Source organism: Myxine glutinosa, chromosome 1 (assembly GCF_964187855.1).
Source record: "Myxine glutinosa chromosome 1, kmMyxGlut1.1, whole genome shotgun sequence".
NCBI classification, from domain to species: Eukaryota; Metazoa; Chordata; class Myxini; order Myxiniformes; family Myxinidae; genus Myxine; species Myxine glutinosa.
Window position 1 is genome coordinate 389,057,241 of NC_136261.1, and position 19,277 is coordinate 389,076,517.

Sequence of the window (19,277 nt, forward strand, 5' to 3'; positions counted from 1 at the left end):
ACGTGGCGGACACACTCTGCCTCGGATGGCACATTTGAGAGCGTATTCATTTATTTCACGTTTGCAAACTATGTTGGCGCTATGTTGGCGTTAAACTATGTTTTAAAAAATAGAGGGGGGGATATAATTTTAGATATATATATAGTACGGGCATGCCCTAGTTTAGAGAAATGGACATACACAAAACTCACAATTAGGTACAGTCACGTGAAAAAGTAAGTACACCCCATGTAAAGTTTTGACTTTTTCAACATATTTCAACATACAGCTATTTGATCTTCATTTCAACAATATTGATTGATAAAGGTGATATAATATAACAAATATCATGAAACCTTTACATTTTGTGGTCCATTGTATAATATAAATAAACATAAATGCAAATTTCGCATGTGGAAAAAGTAAGTACACCCTTGGCTCTAATAGGTGGTATTGCCCCCTTTGGCAGAAACAACCTCAAGTAGGCGTTTCTTATAACTGTCTAACAGACTCTGACATCGACTGGGAGAAATTTTTGCCCACTCCTGCATGCAGAATTCTTTCAGCTGTGCGATGTTTGAGGGGTTTCTTGCATGCACAGCTCATTCCAAATCCCCCCACAACATCTCGATGGGATTTAGATCCGGGCTTTGACTTGGCCATTCCAAAACCCTCCATTTCTTTCTTTTCAGCCATTCCTTGGTGGATTTACTGGTATGTTTAGGGTCATTGTCATGTTGCAAGGTCCACCTTCAGTTGAGTTTCAACTTTCCGACAGAAGGCCTAACATTATCCTCAAGCACCCTCTGGTAGAAAGAAGAATTAATTAATAGTGGATTCTATGATGGTGAGCTGCCCAGGCCCTGATGCAGCAAAGCTGCCCCAAACCATAATATTTCCACCACCATGCTTTACAGTTGGTATCAGATTCTTGTGCTCAAATGCTGTCTTTGGTTTTCGCCAAACATGTCTTCTGGTACTGTGGTCAAATAGCTCTCCCTTTGACTCATCTGTCCAGAGCACATTGTTCCAGAAGTGCTGGTCTTTGCCGAGGTGTTCATTGGCAAACTTTAGTCTTGCCCTCATGTTCTTTCTGGACAGCAAAGGTTTCCTCCTGGCACACCTCCCATGTAGATCAAATTTGTGCAGCCTCTTTCTAATGGGAGACTCATGCACTTTGACATTAACAGTGGCAAGAGCTACCTGCAGGTCCCGTGATGACATTCTGGGGTTCTGAGAAACTTCTTTCAGCATCTTGCGGTCTGCTCTTGGGCTGAACTTGCTGGGGCGGCCTGGCCTGAACAAGTTGGCAGTTGTTTAGAATCTTCTCCACTTGCAGATGATCTTCCGGACAGTCGAATGATTGGTTTCAAATTGTTTGGAGATCTTTTTAAATCCATTCCCACACTCATAGGCACATATACACTTCTTTCTGAAGGCCTCAGAGAGCTCTATTGGTCTTGGCATGGTGATTCCGCACATTTCAACAACAAAGAGCAAACCAAACTAAATGTCTGAGGTTTAAATCAGACAGGTTCCTCCAAGATCCTCTCCAACGATGTTCCAATCATTTGTACAGGAGCTGGTGCACCTGATTTTAATATTAGGTATTTGAAGTAGTGATAAATGTAGGGGTGTACTTACTTTTTCACATGCAAAATTTGCATTTATGTTTATTTAAATTATACAATGGACTACAAAATGTAAATGTTTCATGATATTTGTTATATTATATCACCTTTATCTATCAATATTTTTGAAATGAAGATCAAATAGCTGTATGTTGAAATATGTTGAAAAAGTCAAAACTTTACATGGGGTGTACTTACTTTTTCACGTGACTGTGTAGTCACATTTTAACTGGCACTGATCACGCATAGCGAGAGATGCGTTTTTAACTGGAAATGGGCGTTCACCAGTGTGAATTTTCATGTGCTTTGTGAGGTTGGCTGATTGATTGAAAGATTTTCCACAACTTGTGCATTTCTATGGGCATTCACCATTGTGAATGCTCATGTGTGATTTAAGGTTGGATGATCGATTAAAAGATTTTCCACAACTTGTGCATTTGTATGGGCGTTCACCATTGTGAATGCTCATGTGTGATTTAAGGTTAGATGAATGATTAAAAGATTTTCCACAACTTGTGCATTTGTATGGGCGTTCACCATTGTGAATGCTCATGTGTGATTTAAGGGTGGATGATCGATTAAAAGATTTTCCACAACTTGTGCATTTGTATGGGCGCTCACCATTGTGAATGCTCATGTGTGATTTAAGGTTAGATGAATGATTAAAAGATTTTCCACAACTTGTGCATTTGTATGGGCGTTCACCATTGTGAATGCTCATGTGTGATTTAAGGGTGGATGATCGATTAAAAGATTTCCCACAACTTGTGCATTTGTATGGGCGCTCACCATTGTGAATTCTCATGTGTGATTTAAGGTGGGATGATCGATTAAAAGATTTTTCACAACTTGTGCATTTGTATGGGCGTTCACCATTGTGAATTCTCATGTGCCTTGTAAAGTTGGATGACTGATCATAAGATTTTCCACAACTTGTGCATTTGTATGGGCGTTCACCATTGTGAATGCTCATGTGTGATTTAAGGTGGGATGATCGATAAAAAGATTTTCCACAACGTGTGCATTTGTATGGGCGCTCACCATTGTGAATTCTCATGTGTGATTTAAGGGTGGATGATTGATTAAAAGATTTTCCACAACTTGTACATTTATATGGGCGTTCACCATTGTGAATGCTCATGTGTGATTTAAGGGTGGATAATCGATTAAAGGATTTTCCACAACTTGTACATTTATATGGGCGTTCACCATTGTGAATGCTCATGTGTGATTTAAGGGTGGATAATCGATTAAAGGATTTTCCACAACTTGTACATTTATATGGGCGTTCACCATTGTGAATGCTCATGTGTGATTTAAGGGTGGATAATTATCGATTAAAGGATTTTCCACAACTTGTGCATTTGTATGGGCGCTCACCATTGTGAATTCTCATGTGTGATTTAAGGGTGGATGATCGATTAAAGGATTTTCCACAACTTGTGCATTTGTATGGGCGTTCACCATTGTGAATTCTCATGTGTGATTTAAGGGTGGATAATCGATTAAAGGATTTTCCACAACTTGTACATTTATATGGGCGTTCACCATTGTGAATGCTCATGTGTGATTTAAGGTGGGATGATCCATTAAAGGATTTTCCACAACTTGTACATTTATATGGGCGTTCACCATTGTGAATTCTCATGTGTGATTTAAGGTTGGATGATTGATTAAAGGATTTTCCACAACTTGGGCATTTGTATGGGCGTTCACCATTGTGAATTCTCATGTGTGATTTAAGGTTGGATGATTGATTAAAGGATTTTCCACAACTTGGGCATTTGTATGGGCGTTCACCATTGTGAATTCTCATGTGTGATTTAAGGTTGGATGATTGATTAAAGGATTTTCCACAACTTGTGCATTTATATGGGCGTTCACCATTGTGAATGCTCATGTGTGATTTAAGGTGGGATAGCTGACGAAAATATTTTCCACAACTTGTGCATTTGTATGGGCACTCACCATTGTGTTTGTGCAGGTGTGATGTAAAGATGGATGAATAACTGAAGGATTTTACACAAATTTTGCATTTGTGTGGGTGTTCATCTTTCTCTGATTTGTGAGCCTGGTAAAAATTATTGTGTGCAAACAATTCAGTATTCGTTTTGCTGTGTTTGGAAAAAGTCCTCTTGTTTGTTTCAGTTGGTGAGTTCTGGGGGCCTGTGTCTACGCTGTTCATAAAAATAGGTGCAGTCTCCCTTGCAGATTCAATGGATCCATCTGCAAATACAACATCAAATGACCTGTAAAAAATGTGATTTTGTTCAATACTCTTGATATAATTCTGACAAATGTACACAAACATGTGCATATGTATTTGTTCCACTGCAAAAAAGTAAAAAAACATCATTGATGTAAATATGCAGTACTGTGCAAAATTTTGGGTTTTCCTCAAGATATTCAAACTGTTGTGGTTTTAGAAAACCGCTCAGAGGCAATGGCAACCACCATACAGGTCCCTTCGTGTGGTTATTTCCATAGTGTAAGATTAGAATAGCTCCTTCTCCTCGTGTGATGGGTTAGAGTGTCATCGAATGCGTTGTTGAAGGTTCGAGATGACGTGTTCTGTGTCCGAGCTCTTCTCTGAGCCCAGACCTAACATTAAAAAGACCCCCATTCGTCCCTTAAGACCCCATTTGACCATCAAGACCCTTTGCCTTGAGACTAGATTTTGAATAATATCGGATGAACCCTTTGAATACACCAGGCATGCCAAGTCACAGCCAAGGTTTCTTGTGTCTCAGCTTGCCTTTACTGAGTCTAAACGTGTCATAACATGTCACATTTTGTGACGTTTCATTGTTTTCTCCAGTCGTAGGATTGCTTCATGGTTTTCTTCAGCAGTACAATTGCATTCTTGATCCACTCACTATTGTGTGTGGTCCCATATGTGCAACAATAATACATCTAATTTGATTGATCGATGCATTTCAGATCCAACATTCTTAACCCAGGTGGTAAAGGGTGATGAGTCGTGGGTGGAAGGGTATGATCGGGAAATGAAAGCATCGACCTCCCATTGAAGACACCTGTGTCACTGAGACCTTAAAAATGAATGTCAGTCGAGATCGCAAGTGAAGGTCATGCTGATTGCGTTCTTCGATGCGGATAGAATTGTTCATGCAGAATTTTTTCCCCAAGGTGCTACCGTCAATGCGGCTTTCTACGTGGAAGTTATTAAACAGTTTTCAATCTTTGAAACATTATTTTCAAATCTTGGGCACTTATTATGATTTGTTTTCTGTCCCATTTGAGCCGACCTTTTCTTAGCCATTCCAATGAGCCTTATTGGTCTATCCTCACTCTGTCCAATTATTTTTTGTACCTCCCTACATTCTACGTACATTCATGATGCAGTTTTTTTGTAAAACATTTTGTGGATGCTAAGGAGTGTCTCGATTTGTCTAACTTATTGATTTCTGATTGGGACCAGTTCATTATTTCGCAGCTGTATTGGAATACAAGTACTGCGAGCTGCTTTATGGCTTTGATTTTGTTTCTTGGGGAGAGGTATGTTTTCAGGATCAGCTTCGTTCTATGTTGATATTCTTTGGCCTTTGTTTTGCGCATTTGTTTGTGACATACCTGGTGGCCCTCTTCTCCTCTGAGGTATTTGTGTGATGCTTCATTGTCTAACTGCTGCAGTGTTGTTTCAAGGTCAATTTTTATGTTATCTGTATTTGTTGGTTTACCTTGTACAAATGTGCACCGGCACACTTATCTCATCCAAATGCCATTTGAATGTCCTTGGAGAACCGTTTTACTAGTTTCAGTTATTCCATCAATATTTCATAATTTGCTGTGAAGAGCATTAAATTATTAATGTACAGTAGATGTGTCACCTTTCCTTCAGTCGTGGCTAAAAATATTGGCACCCTTGGGGTGTACTTACTTTTTCCACATGTGAAATTTGCATTTATGTTTATTTAAATTATACAATGGACAACAAAATGTAAATGTTTCATGATATTTGTTATACTAGGGCATGCCCGTACGTGGGTGCAATGCCCGTACGTGGGTACGTGGGTACGTGGGTGCGAGTACGGTGACAATCCCCCCCCCCCCCCTCTATTTACATGAAATGGTTTGGTCCATGAAATGGTTTGGTCCATTCGCAACGCCAAAGCGAACGGCGAACGGCTTGCGAGTACGGTGACAATCCCCCCCCCCTCTATTTACATGAAATGGTTTGGTCCATTCGCAACGACCACAGAACCCCCCCCCCCCCCTCTATTTACATGAAATGGTTTGGTCCATTCGCAACGCCAAAGCGAACGGCGAACGGCTAAATCGCCTTAGCTCGGTAACTACTTGTCCGATTAATTTCAAACCTTGAAAAGGCACATCCTCGGGTCCCCAGCAATATACCTGGCAAGTTTCAAGTATATCGGACCCGTGGTTGTCGAGAAACAGCGGTCACAGACATACAAACATACAAACATACAAACAAACAAACATACAAACATACACACAGAGATTAGTGGAATTATAGATAGATTATATCATCTTTATCTGTCAATATTGTAGAAATGAAGATCAAATAGATGTATGTTGAAATATGTTGAAAAAGTCAAAACTTTACATGGGGTGTACTTACTTTTTCATGTGACAGTACATATATATATATATCACCCCAAATATATATTTAAAGTCTTCACCCCTTCACCCCAAATATATCTTTCTATAATTCACCAAATGTCCGTCTGTCCGATCGAAGGTACTGCAAAAACGGCTGAACCGATCGCAACGATATTTTGAGTAGGTATTGTTATGGATTAGTCACTTCCGTTTTTGTGGTTTTCATCCACTGTAAACATTTTTGATACCATGTATTATTATTGTTGTCGTTTGAGGGAAATAGATATTATTGTTTTCAGAAGGTAAAAAAAATTAATGTTTGAAATGAAACCGGAACCGGACGACGACGAAGAGGAAGAGGGAGAGAAAAGAGGGCGGAGCAAGTGAAGTCGGAGAAGAAGCTAGTTGCTTCAAGGTCCTGAGCGAACGTTGTCGAACGAGAGTCGCTAGTGAACTTTCGGGTTTCCCGGGAAAGGGATTCCTGCGACAGAGTGGTTATCGCTGACAGATCAACCTGTGTGTCAGGTTTTGGCGGTTGTGTCCGGAGAGAATCATCAGAGTGCTGTTACGCCACGAGAACAGGCCGTCGGCCATTTCGACTCGCATGCTTTGCTTCGCTTCAGCAGTTTTCACTGCATTCAGACGTTTATCTGGTGCGTGTGTGTGTAACGTGGATTTTGAAGGTAAATCTGCGGTTCGCCGATTTGGAGCAGTGAACGTCCATACCCGAGGGAGTGATTTCCCAGTCGCCTGGAGGGCGCCTTTGGATTTCCTAGTCGCCTGGTGGGCGCCTTTGCGAAGCTTTGGCCGCCTGACTGTGAACTGTGAACGCCTGACCCGAAAGTTCATCCGAACGGGATTCTGGTCGATTAGACATCGTTCTGACGATGGCAGGAGCGGATCGACTTTGGCTTGAAGCTGGGATCGACTTTGGCTTGAAACAGGATTCAACTTTGGTTTGAAGCCGGGAAAGAGACATTGGGAATGTTCTTGATTCACTCACTTGGAGCACAGTGAGTTATATATTACGCAACTGATGGTACCATCATAGGACATATATTGATTGTACTTTTGATTACTATTATTGTTGTACTGTTATTCTTGTGTGATCTTAATACAATATTTGTTTGTTCGTAACAATTGGTGTGGCGTCACCATTGATCTTTGACATCCAGAATAACACATTTTTCTGCCGTGACTCCTCTCGGGGCTCAGAGGTACACTGACCGGGGGTTGGGGAGGAGCATGTAGCAGAAATTGGGGGCTCGTACTGTGGAGAAATTGGGGGCTCGTACTGTGAAGAAATTGGGGGCTCGTCTTTGCTGACAAAATTCCCAAAGCTCATCCGGGATTAAATTCCCTAACATCCTCGTCCAGGAGAGAATTCCCTAAAATTCCCAAAATTCCCAAATTTGGAATTTTTCTAACATTCCCAAATTTTTCAAAAAATTTTGAATTTTTTTTTTTTGTGTGAAGGTTAACAGTTGCTAACTAATAGTCACCATGGTGTTTGACGCAGAAACGTTTGCGGCGTCCCCTAATGAGGCACAGTTCCAAGCGTTAAAAAGATCAGAACTCTTGATATTGGCCAAACATTTTAACTTGGAGGTCCGAGCTCATATGAAGAAAGCAGAGATGCAGACATTGGTGGTAGAATCTCTGGTGGGACAAGGAATATGGACAGAGGTAGCCTCGGATTGGTTACCCAAGGAAAAAGAAAATATGGAGCTCCGGAAAATGGAGATGCAACTGCAGAGCCAGGAAGGGTTAAAAGAGTTGGAATGGAAAGCCAAGGAAAGAAGAGCAGAGGAAAGGAGAGCTGAAAGGGAACTCGAGGAAAGAAGAATAGAACAGGAACAAGAACTCGAGGAGAGAAGAACAGAGGAAAGGAGAGCTGAAAAAGAAAGAAGAGCAGGGGAAAGAGCAAAGGAAAGGAGAACTGAAAGGGAGTTAAAGGAACGTGACATGGAGTATCAGAAGGAGCTTAAACTCAAGGAGCTGGAATTAATGGGAGAACGGAGAGAAGTCGTATCCATGCCGGCTAGTTCGACAACTAGTCAGAACACTTCGGATGTTGGTAGGCATGTGAGGCTGGTTCCACCCTTCAATGAAAAGGAGGTAGCCAAGTTTTTTTTACACTTTGAGAAAGTGGCTCAAATGCTAAAATTGCCTGTGGGGTCCTGGACTATGTTAGTGCAAAGTGTTCTGGTGGGTAAGGCTCAAGATATCTATTCGGCTTTACCGATTGACCAATGTGCAGATTATGAGATAGTGAAGAAAACCATTCTCAAAGCCTATGAATTGGTCCCTGAAGCTTTCCGGCAAAAATTCCGGAATGCCAGGAAGAGGGAGAGTGAAACCCATGTGGAGTTTGCCAGAATGAAGGAAACCATGTTTGATAGGTGGGGTGATTTGAAGGGGATTGGGAAAGACTTCAAACTGTTGTGACAATTGATCTTGGTGGAGGAATTCAAACAGTGTGTCCACGCTAACATTAAAGTACATCTGGATGAAAAGAAAGTACCAGAGTTGTATGAGGCAGCATCCGTGGCAGATGACTATGCCTTGACAGGATGGGGTTCCACAAACCTAACTTCTCGCCTAGAGTTAGCCAGGGGAGTTATGGTAAATCAGGTGCGGAGAACAAATATTCACAGGCGGCCTGGAGATGACAATGAAGACAAATCTGATACCGCGACTTTTAGGGATCAGAAGACTACAGTTCCAAGACAGACTAATCTTCCGGGGGGGCTCGAGGCAGACCACGAGTTTTTCCTCCGGGCCTACTTGCGCTTTTTGCAAGAAACCTGGGCATTTGATGTTCCAATGTTACGCACTGAAAAGGAAAAATCAGGAGCGGAGTCAGACTAGTACAACTCCGAATGCATTGGCAAATGCGAGAAATCGTCCTTGGAGGACAGTGCCTTTTGAAGGATCCCATGCCAAAGTTACGGCATCACAGAACGACCTTGTTCAAGGGGGTTACAAACCTTTCATTTCTGAGGGGTTTGTGTCACTGGATGGAGACTTAACGAACCAGAGACCTGTTAGGGTATTGAGGGACACAGGAGCACATAAATCTTTGATGCTTGAAGGCATTTTGCCATTGCCAGAGAAGACGGCAACTGGTGTTAATGTTCTTTTACATGGGGTTGGTGGCTATGTTAAAGCTCCACTTCATGTCATCCATTTGAAGTCTGATTTGGTGTCAGGACCAGTCACCGTAGATTTACAAGCCACTCTTCCTGTAGAGGGAATCTCTTTTGTTATCGGGAATGATTTGGCCGGTGGTCCAGTTTCTGGTAATCCGATGTTTGTTGAAAAGCCTAGATTGGAAAATAACACCGCACAGTTAGAGCAGGAGATGCCGGGTATCTTTCCATCCTGTGCCGGGACTCGTGCTATGGGTAGGAAGCGCTCTGAAGAGAAGGAGAAGGTACTGTGGTCACGCTTTGCACAGGCACTTCTTGTCGAGTACCCTGAAACTAAGTGTCAGCACACACAAGTCATGGATGGAGGCAATGTTGGCAAGCTCTTTGTAGGTGGACTGAACTTTGACACAAGTGAAGATGTTCTGGACTCTATCTTTGGCAAATATGGACCAGTCTTGGAAGTGCTGCTGATAAAAGACAGGGAGACGCAAAAGTCGAGAGAGTTTGGCTTTGTCACATTGGAAAACACAAAGGACGCCAAAGATGCAGAAAAGGATTTGAATGGCAAGGATTTGGATGGTTGGACCATAACAGTAGAGAAGGCAGGCCATGGGCGTCGAGGGGTGCCTCCAGAGGAGGAAAACGTGGAGGTAGTTTCAGGGGTGGCTATGGCTCCCGGGGTGGGAGTCGCAGTTTTGGTGGCGGCCGCAGTCGTGATTACTACGGAGGCTCCCAGCAGCAGCAGCGCAGTTTTGGCAACTCTCGACGGGATGACTATTACGGTGGTAGCCGAGATGGGGACCGCTACTCACATGACTACAGCACCCGACTCTACAACCACGATTATGATTTTTATGATCAAGAGAAGAGTTGGAAGCACTGAGTGCTCAGGAGCAGCCGAGCCAAGATTCCTACACGGATTAACCCATGAACTCCACGTTCCTAAATGCGTCCATGCAGTGAATACTCCCAAGCCTCACCACCCAACCACCATGAAACCTGGCTCTCAGCTCGGCCTCCTTCAAAAAGTGCTATCGATTTGCTTTGCTTTGGATTTTTGATCATAACTCCTTAACCTTCATTCAAAAAAATGAAAAATAAAAATGAGAGGTTGATGAGGTGGAGTTTGGCTTTGCAGGAGTTCAACTTGGAAATTGAGCATGTAAAGGGCAGGGACAATGTCATTGCTGATGCTTTGTCCAGTGTGAACTAACTTTGGAAATTTCTGTAGGTTGTTTGGAAGTTTTGTTGCTTTATTTTTGGGAAATAGTAATTATCGTTGCTCACGGGAATTGATGATTTGGGTGTGAGTTTTACTTTTGTTTGTTAAAAGAATTTTTGCCTGCAAAGAAAGTTTTCAGTATGTTCAAACTTTCTTTCTTGAGGGGGGGGGGGGGAAGTGTTATGGATTCGTCACTTCCGTTGTTGTGGTTTTCATCCACTGTAAGCATTTTTGATTCCATGTATTATTATTGTTGTCGTTTGAGGGAAATAGATATTATTGTTTTCAGAAGTTAAAAAAATTAATGTTTGAAATGAATCCGGAACCGGATGATGATGAAGAGGAAGAGGGAGAGAAAAGAAGGCGGAGCAAGTGAAGTCGGAGAAGAAGCTCGTTGCTTCAAGGTCCTGAGCGAACGTTGCCGAACGAGAGTCGCAAGTGAACTTTCGGCTTTCCCGGGAAAGGGATTCCTGCGACAGAGTTATCGCCGTGACAGATCAACCTGCGTGTCAGGTATTGGCAGTTGAGTCCGAGGAGAATCATCGTCATGCCGTTACGCCTCGAGAATGGGCCGTCAGCCATTTTGACTTGCGCGCTTTGCGCATCCCAATGCGCAAAGGTCTTTGCTTCGCTTCAGCTGTTTTCACTGCATTCAGACATTTATCTGGTGCATGTGTGTGTAACGTGGATTTTGAAGGTAAATCTGCGGTTCGCCGATTTGGAGCTGTGAAACGTCCATACCCGAGGGTGTGATTTCCCAGTCGCCTGGTCGGCGCCTTTGCGCAGCTCTGGCCGCGTGACTGTGCCTGTCATCCGAATGGGATTCTGGTCGGTTAGACATTGTTCTGACGATCGCTGGAGCGGATCGACTTTGGCTTGAAGCTGGGATCGACTTTGGCTTGAAACCGGATTCAACTTTGGTTTGAAGCCGGGAAAGAGACATTGGAAATGTTCTTGGTTCACTCACTTGGAACACAGTGAATTATATATCACGCAACTGATGGTACCATCATAGGACATATATTGATTGTACTTTTGATTACTATTATTGTTGTACTGTTATTCTTGTGATCTTAATACAATATTTGTTTGTTGGTAACAATTGTTGTGGCGTCACCATTGATCTTTGACATGCAGAATAACACATTTTTCTGCCGTGACTCCTCTCGGGGCTCGGAGGTACACCGTGACCGGGGGTTGGGGAGGAGCACGTAACAGTATTCCTGGGACCCCTTGGAGTAAAATAGGCTATATTGTATTTCCAATTTTTTCCCGATTTCCCAGTTTTTCCAAACACTATAGAATAATATTTACCGATATGAACAGTGATGTGGCTTTTATTGAAATTCTACAAATACTGTTTAGATTTTGATGAGAATTATGAACCTGCCGCGAACTCAGAAGTGGACAGATGACGGCAATGTGCGGGTTTGATAATATCCCAATACAACCGTCATTCAATCGTAATGTTAAATGGTTTAACGTTAATCGTGTTCATTGTTTTGTTGAAGTATCAATTGATGATTGGAATTGAGTGAATACAATTACGATTTTGAATTCGTAATTGTATTCACCCAACCGTACGGAACTTCACATCAGGATTTCAATATTTGTTTATGTCATGAATGTTGTTGAAAGTTTATTTTTTATATTGATGTTATTTAATTTGTGATTGGAGTTATGCTGTTTGGAATGAAAAAAGAGATATCGAGTTCAAGTGAATGACGAAATGCCATGATGATATATTTATTTTCTTTCTAAACTTTCTACTTTCTCAGTATTATTCTACTTTCTAAACGTGAATTCACGGATCGCCACATGCAGATTCGCCATTGACTGGGTGTGGAACACACGAACCTGTTTGTTTGTGAACAGGTACGTTTTTCAGGGAAGTCCTTCACGAACTTGCTGTCCATGTCCACGTGCGACTGAAGGTGTGACAGGAATGTGGAATTTATTGGTTTCATGCTTTAGCATTCGCCGTTTCTGTATTGTCTGTTTGCTTCTGGCCTGCCTCCCGTGCGTAGAAGGAAATTACATATACCAGTGAGGTACCCGTGCATAGCACGGGTACCTCACTGGTATATATAATTTCCTTCTTTCCCCGTGTTCGTTCGTTCGTCCTTCGACCATGTGTTTCACCCCACCGGTTTTTTTTTCTCTCCTTCCTTCATAACTCAATCCTCACCAGCAGACACTTTTCCAATTCCAGTTCTCACCATACTTCTTCAACTTTATCCTTCTTCCTTTGATCCACTTTGACAAAGCATTAACAAAGAATATAAAAAGTAGGCCTCTCCTCCCATACCAACACAATTGCTTGCACCCCAACCTTTTGTCCTCCTCCTCCTTCCCTTTCTCCTCGCTCTTCTGAAATCTGACACTATCAACAGCTCTCCCTACCTCCCCCTCCTTATCTTACCCTACCTCTCCCCTGCCCTCCCCTCCCCTATATTCGATGCTCCCCCTTCCTCGTCCTTAATGGCATGGACCTCAAACATCTGGGGCTTCGCTCAAACCAGATTTATCTCTCCATACAGGTTGCTTAATCTGCTTGACAAACTTTCCTCCTTCAAGATGTCTCTGATTCCTTAATATCTCTATCTGGTTACTCCCTCATCTGGAACGATAGACCTGAGCCTCGTGCTGGAGGTGGGCTTGCCCTCTTCATCAAAATCTCTCTTCCTCACTCTCCCTGCACTGCCGTCTCTCCACCTCACCACCAGGAGTACCTCTGGCTACGACGTCCCCTTCGCCCCCCCCCCCCCCCTTTTGTTCATATGTGTGTTGTGCCGTCTACCAAACAGTGATGACTCCATTTACATCTCGCTGTCTGATAACATGGACAAATTTATATTGACTCATCCCAACTCTCTCTACCTCATATGTGGTGATGTCAACTGTCATCATGCCAGCTGGCTGGGTGTGGGTACCTCTCACCAGCCATGGCACATCAGCAAAGCACTTCTGTGACTCATTGGGACTGACACAATCTGTCAATTTCCCAACCCGGATCTCAGTCAACGGAGCATCTTCTCTTCTAGACTTGGTTATGACTAACTTCCCTGCAAATGTCTGCTGCTCTTCTTCTGCTCCAATCTGCTCATCCGATCATGTGCTTGTTAAAGTGGACATCTCTCTGGCCATTCTCAGAGAGCCTCCTCAGCGTCGACGAGTCTGGCATTTCACTCAGGCCAACTGGCATGGTCTTCAAGCAGCCATAAATCATCTGGACTGGTCTCCCATTTCTGCTGCCTCTGACATCAACTCATCCTGGGAATTCTTCCAAAGAAAACTGCTCTCTCTCGTGCACAGATTTATCCCATCCAGTCTTCAGTTGTCATACCCTTCCTTCCGTCCATCGTACACGGAATCTTGTGGTGAGGAAGTTGCTCTGAAACAACTTGCCTTCGCCTCCTGTACGGCAAATCCAACGGAAGGCAATCTCATCTCATTTCCTTTGATAAAGCCCGGAACAAGTGTGTGTCGACCCTCAGGAGAGCCAGGAAACAATATCTCTCTTCTCTCACGAGTGAACTCTCAAACCTATCTCCCTCTTACAAATCCTGGTGGCGTCTTGTCAAATCTGTTTCTGGTGTTTGTTCCCCCTCCATCCCCACCCTTACCTCAAACGGCTACACAGTTGCCGACTCAGCACGTGAAAAAGCTGAATGCCTCAACTCTGTGTTTGCCTCAAAATCTTGTGTCCCAAACCCGTCTGGCCCTGAGGCTCAAAAAGACCCTGAATACCCAAAAACCCAAAAACACCCTGAAGACCCAAAACACTCCAAAGACCAAAAACACCCCGAAGACCCAAAACACCCCGAAGACCCAAAACACCCCGAAGACCCAAAACACCCCAAAGACCCAAAACACCCCAAAGACCCAAAACACCCCAAAGACCCAAAACACCCAAAACACCCCAAATACCCAAAATACCCTGAAAGGCCCAGAGGATCCAAAAGACCCCGAAGACTCAAATGGCACCGAAGACCCAAAGACCCAGAGGAACCAAAAGACCCTTAAGACCCAAAATCCCCAAAAGACACCAAAGACCCAAATACCCCAAATACACAAAATACCCCAAAGACCCAAAATACCCCAAAGACTCAAAAGACCCTAAAAACCCCAAAGACCAAAAAAGATCATTTAGAACCAAAATACCCTAAAATACCCCGAAGACCCAAAACACCCCACACCCCAAAGACACAAAATACCATTAAAGGCCCAGAGGATCCAAAAGACCCTGAAGACCCAAATGGCCCTGAGGACCCAAATGGCCCCAAAGTCCCAAAACACCATGAAGACACAAAAGACCCCTAAAGACACCTAAATGGTCAAAAATGCCTATCCCTCTGAAACGACGTGTGGTGAGACGCGCGGAGCGTGCCGAGTCACGCAAGTAAAATCAATCAACAAGACGAAAAAGACATAAAATGTCATGGCTCCCATGTTTTTAGTAATTTTGCCATGCGGAGTTAAAGGGTGTCAGCTGGACATCTTTTGTTGGATTACAACAAAAAAAATCTGCATATGTATACTCTAAAGCATTGTCTTTGTGCCAAGTTCGAATAAAATCGGCCCAAGCATGTCGAGAAATGGTTGGGGGACATGGTTTCGCAACAAAATGGCCACCAATCGGCCATCTCAGATCAAATCTCGAAAGAAAATGATGTGCATATGTAACCAATCATTCATTTTCTTTGTCATTCAGTTTGAACAAGATTAGTAAATGCATGTGCAAAAGATGGTTCAGGATGTGGTCAATATTGGGTTTTTACACCTAAAATGGCCGTCAGTCGACCCTCTTTGATCAGATCGCACAATAAAGGGAGGTGCACAATGCACACATATATACCATCATGTGGTGCTTATGCCAAGTGTGATCAAAATCGGGCGATGCATGTTCAAGAAATGGTTGGGGAAATATTAAAGTAACAAAATGGCTGCCAGTTGGCTATCTTGGATCTGATCTCAAAGGAAAATGACGTGCATATGTTAGCCATCATTCATTATCCGTCTGCCAAGTTTGAACAACATCATGAAATGAGTGTCTGACAAATGGTTGAGGATGTGTTCAACATAGTTTTTGTTTTACATGGAAAATGGCCACCAGCCGGCCATCTTTGATTGCAACACGAAAGAAAATGATGTGCAGATGAACACCATTATGTCTGAACAAAATCGGTCCATACATGTACGAGATATGGCTGCAGACAGACGAGACCCAATCCATAAACCTCCATTTTGGACAAAGTCCAACAGGGGCTATAATAACAGGTGTCAAATTAAAATGCAATCAGAATTGATTGTACAAATTAAGGAAAATAGGATGCAGCAAGGTATATTATTGTCGATTAAAATATTTTATGTCATAATGAAGGGGATAATTGATGTTTGAGAAATTGATCTACCATCGTGGTTATATCTTACAGCAATTAAATCATAATGTGGTCTTTTTTTTTTTCTTAACACCAGAGTTCATCATCAAACCGCTCAAATCAAAATGTGGAGACAATAAAAATTAGGGTGGCCCAAAACCAAAAGAAGTTTGAAAAGTCACGCTCCTACCTCATGCCCCCATTCCTTTGACCATTAAAAGTATACACCATAAATTTCAGTCAAATTGAATAGTATTTAGAGGTCGCTCCAAAATGCACATTTCCACCCCAAGAGCAAGAAATACAGATTTTGTAATTTAATGCACACAAATAGACCAACCAAAGCTACTAAGTTAAACGGATATTTCAAACACATATGAAACATGGATATTTCGAACTCAAACACATTCCAGCATTATCAGACAGGTAATTCAAAATCAGAAGACTGAATCAATCATACAACAATAATTATTTCAAAATCCAAAGCATCGATCCATGGTTAATCGGCACACATCACATTCAAAATCACATCTTGAGTGTTGCCTTGGTGGATGTGGGCTTCTCTTTGCGGTGGGTTGCCACAAAAGTGGCGCCACGGTCCAACAGCTTCACTCAGTCCATCTCAGCCGCTACTTCTGGAGTGATGACCATACGGTGGCGCTTGCGCTTGGGGGCCAACGGCTGCAGCTTTGGTTGGTACTCGTCGTCGTCGTTTTCGCTGCTCTCCTCTTCACTGCTGGCGGCAGTCCCTGAAGGGTTGGCTGTTTCAAAGGAACTTGTCAAAGCATTTGCCTTTTGCTTTCGCTCGTCCTAGGCGGAATTGCGCTGTTGCTTGCGGGTTTCTTTTTGGGCTTGCATAACATCCATACCAGCCATATAACAACTCTGTGGGTCGTCCCGCTGCATGAGGAGAAACTGCTTGTCCTCCTCGTTCTTCATTAGCGTGAGTGCGTCTTGATGAGCAATGTCGAAAAGATCATGTCGGTCTGCCATGAATATTTCCTCCTTCGCATGGTCGGAATGTCTTTTGGCCGCGATTCTTCTTCAGAAGGAGGTAAGCGTTTCATTGCTTTGTGAGCTTGGGTGCGGCATTATCAGGGCGCTAGGTGGGAATACCGGCTTTCTCCCAGAACTCATTGACAGCTGGATTGTGAGTTTCGCGCTCTCTCGTACACTCATCCCATTCTCCACATGGTGCTGAGCAAAGAGCCAGAACTCACTGCCTTTTCTTGGCAAACCGGTGCCTTGGATACTGGACTGGGCTTTTCTGAGAAGCCAAACTTTGGACAAACTCCTTGTCGTTGACATAGTGCATGCCTCGCTTCAACCATGAAAAGGAATGAATCAAAAACTGACAACATTCTTTGCATATGACAACGACATTAAAGCAGACGATTGAGGTCGTCCAATCACTACAGTTCGAGGCAAATTCAAATATTCAAAAAGTCACTCACAAAACGCAGGCAGAAACAGATATCTACAACAACAGACAGCGCAGAAAATATCACACAATACAATGGAAAGAATACATGAACTTAACTGACGATAACAGTGTATATAACAACATAAAGATTAAAACTCGGCATTTGGAGCGACCCCTAAATGTGATCCAATCGTCTTGCTTTTTAGTTTTCCAACTCCTATGGTCTAATGGAGCAAGGGCATCGGGTAGGAGCAGTATATTTCAGACTTTGAGATTTTACCCTATTGGCTTGGGCCAGCCTCGTAAACATCGACAGAAACCTTCAAAGGGATGGTTCTTGAGGAGAGAAGCTTCAGCATCATTTGGTTCCGGTCGATCCAGGTGGACATCAATGTCGTGCTCAGTTTGCACTTCCACTTTCACAAATAAATCTGGAAAAGTAACTTTTATTAAATGCAGGCACTCTTGTGTCAACTGTACAGCTGGTTCCACACTCTTAAAATATATAAAGAAATATTGCACTAAGTCATCAGATAAAATTAAAATCATTAAAATCTCTTTCAAAACATTAAAATCTTTCTTGAATAGAGAAAGTAAAACATTTGCCTCAGGAATGGCATCATGTGAAAACATTATGACATCAAATAATTATGTTCTGTACAAACTGCCTATGTTATGAGATGGTTTCTCCCTGACCACATCTTCAGTGGGAATTCCACCACCACAAAAAATGACAACCAGCAAAACAGAAAAAAGCAACAAAAATGTACAGCGGCAAAATAAAGGTTTTCTCCACCAAACTGCTTTTATTGTCGAATTATAAACAATTGCAATCCAACATGTGACTGTTTGATTTTTTTTTGTCTCGAAAGAGTGTGGCAGGTTAACAAATTGTCAGGTCCATGGCTGATGAACAACAGCCTTGAACGGATAGCCGGACTGTCCTCAATTGCCGAGGCGGCCGAAATCTTGGCGGTACTGAAGGGGTAAGGTGCTTACATGCATGGAGCTCACGGGGCTTCTGCTCAAACCCACAAACACGACAAATGAAAAATGCCACAATAATAAATTTAACGAAATGAATGCATGGAATAAAAATGAAAGGTGAGGTAAACTAAATCCTCATGTGTAGACATCGACAGAAACCTTCATGGGGATAGTTCTTGAGGAGAGAAGCTTCAGCATCATTTGGTTCAGGTCGATCCAGGTGGACAATGTCATGCTCAGTTTTCACTTCCACTTTCACAAATAAATCTGGAAAAAGTAACTTTTATTAAATGCAGGCACTCTTGTGTCACATGTATAGCTAAGACTCATAAAATGTATCAATAAATATTGCATTTTGGACGGAATGCACGCAATAAAAATTGAAAGGTGAGGTAAACTAAATCCTAATGCGAGACGTCACCAATCAGACACGAAAACAGACAAGGGGAAAGATTATGAAAATAAAATGTTTTAAAGCCGATGGCACTCAGCTTTGCTCCAACGAGATCGCCGAATGAAGTCGGCAGCACAAGGCGGCCTGAAGATGCTCGCGCGGGAAACACACAAAATGGCACAAAGTTCCTCTCCGCGTTGCCACGAACGTGAGGGGGTTCGTGCGGCTGGTCCTCTTTCGCTTGTCTCCATCCAAAACGTGAGGCAGCTCCAGCTCTCCCGAAAAACACCACCGTCAAACAACACCCCTGGCTCCAAAGTTGCAAATGGTTTTTTGTGACCTCCGAACATTTCTCTGCACGAGTGCACACAAGACAATGCGACCGCCACAGCCAAAAGACAGACCGAGCGAGAACCTGCGCGATTCTTCTTCCTCCAAGCTCGAACCTTCGAGCTCTGATGTCACGCTGTCCAATTGCCCGAGTTCATTGGGGGAGGGGCCTCGCGGCCCTCTTGACCGCCCAC

At 42.9% G+C, this 19,277-nt stretch overlaps 1 pseudogene; it reads right to left on the reverse strand.

Moving 5' to 3' along the window:
• Positions 1 to 1,452: 1,452 nt before the first annotated feature.
• Positions 1,453 to 18,712, reverse strand: LOC144889568 (uncharacterized; annotated as a pseudogene).
• Positions 18,713 to 19,277: the final 565 nt, after the last annotated feature.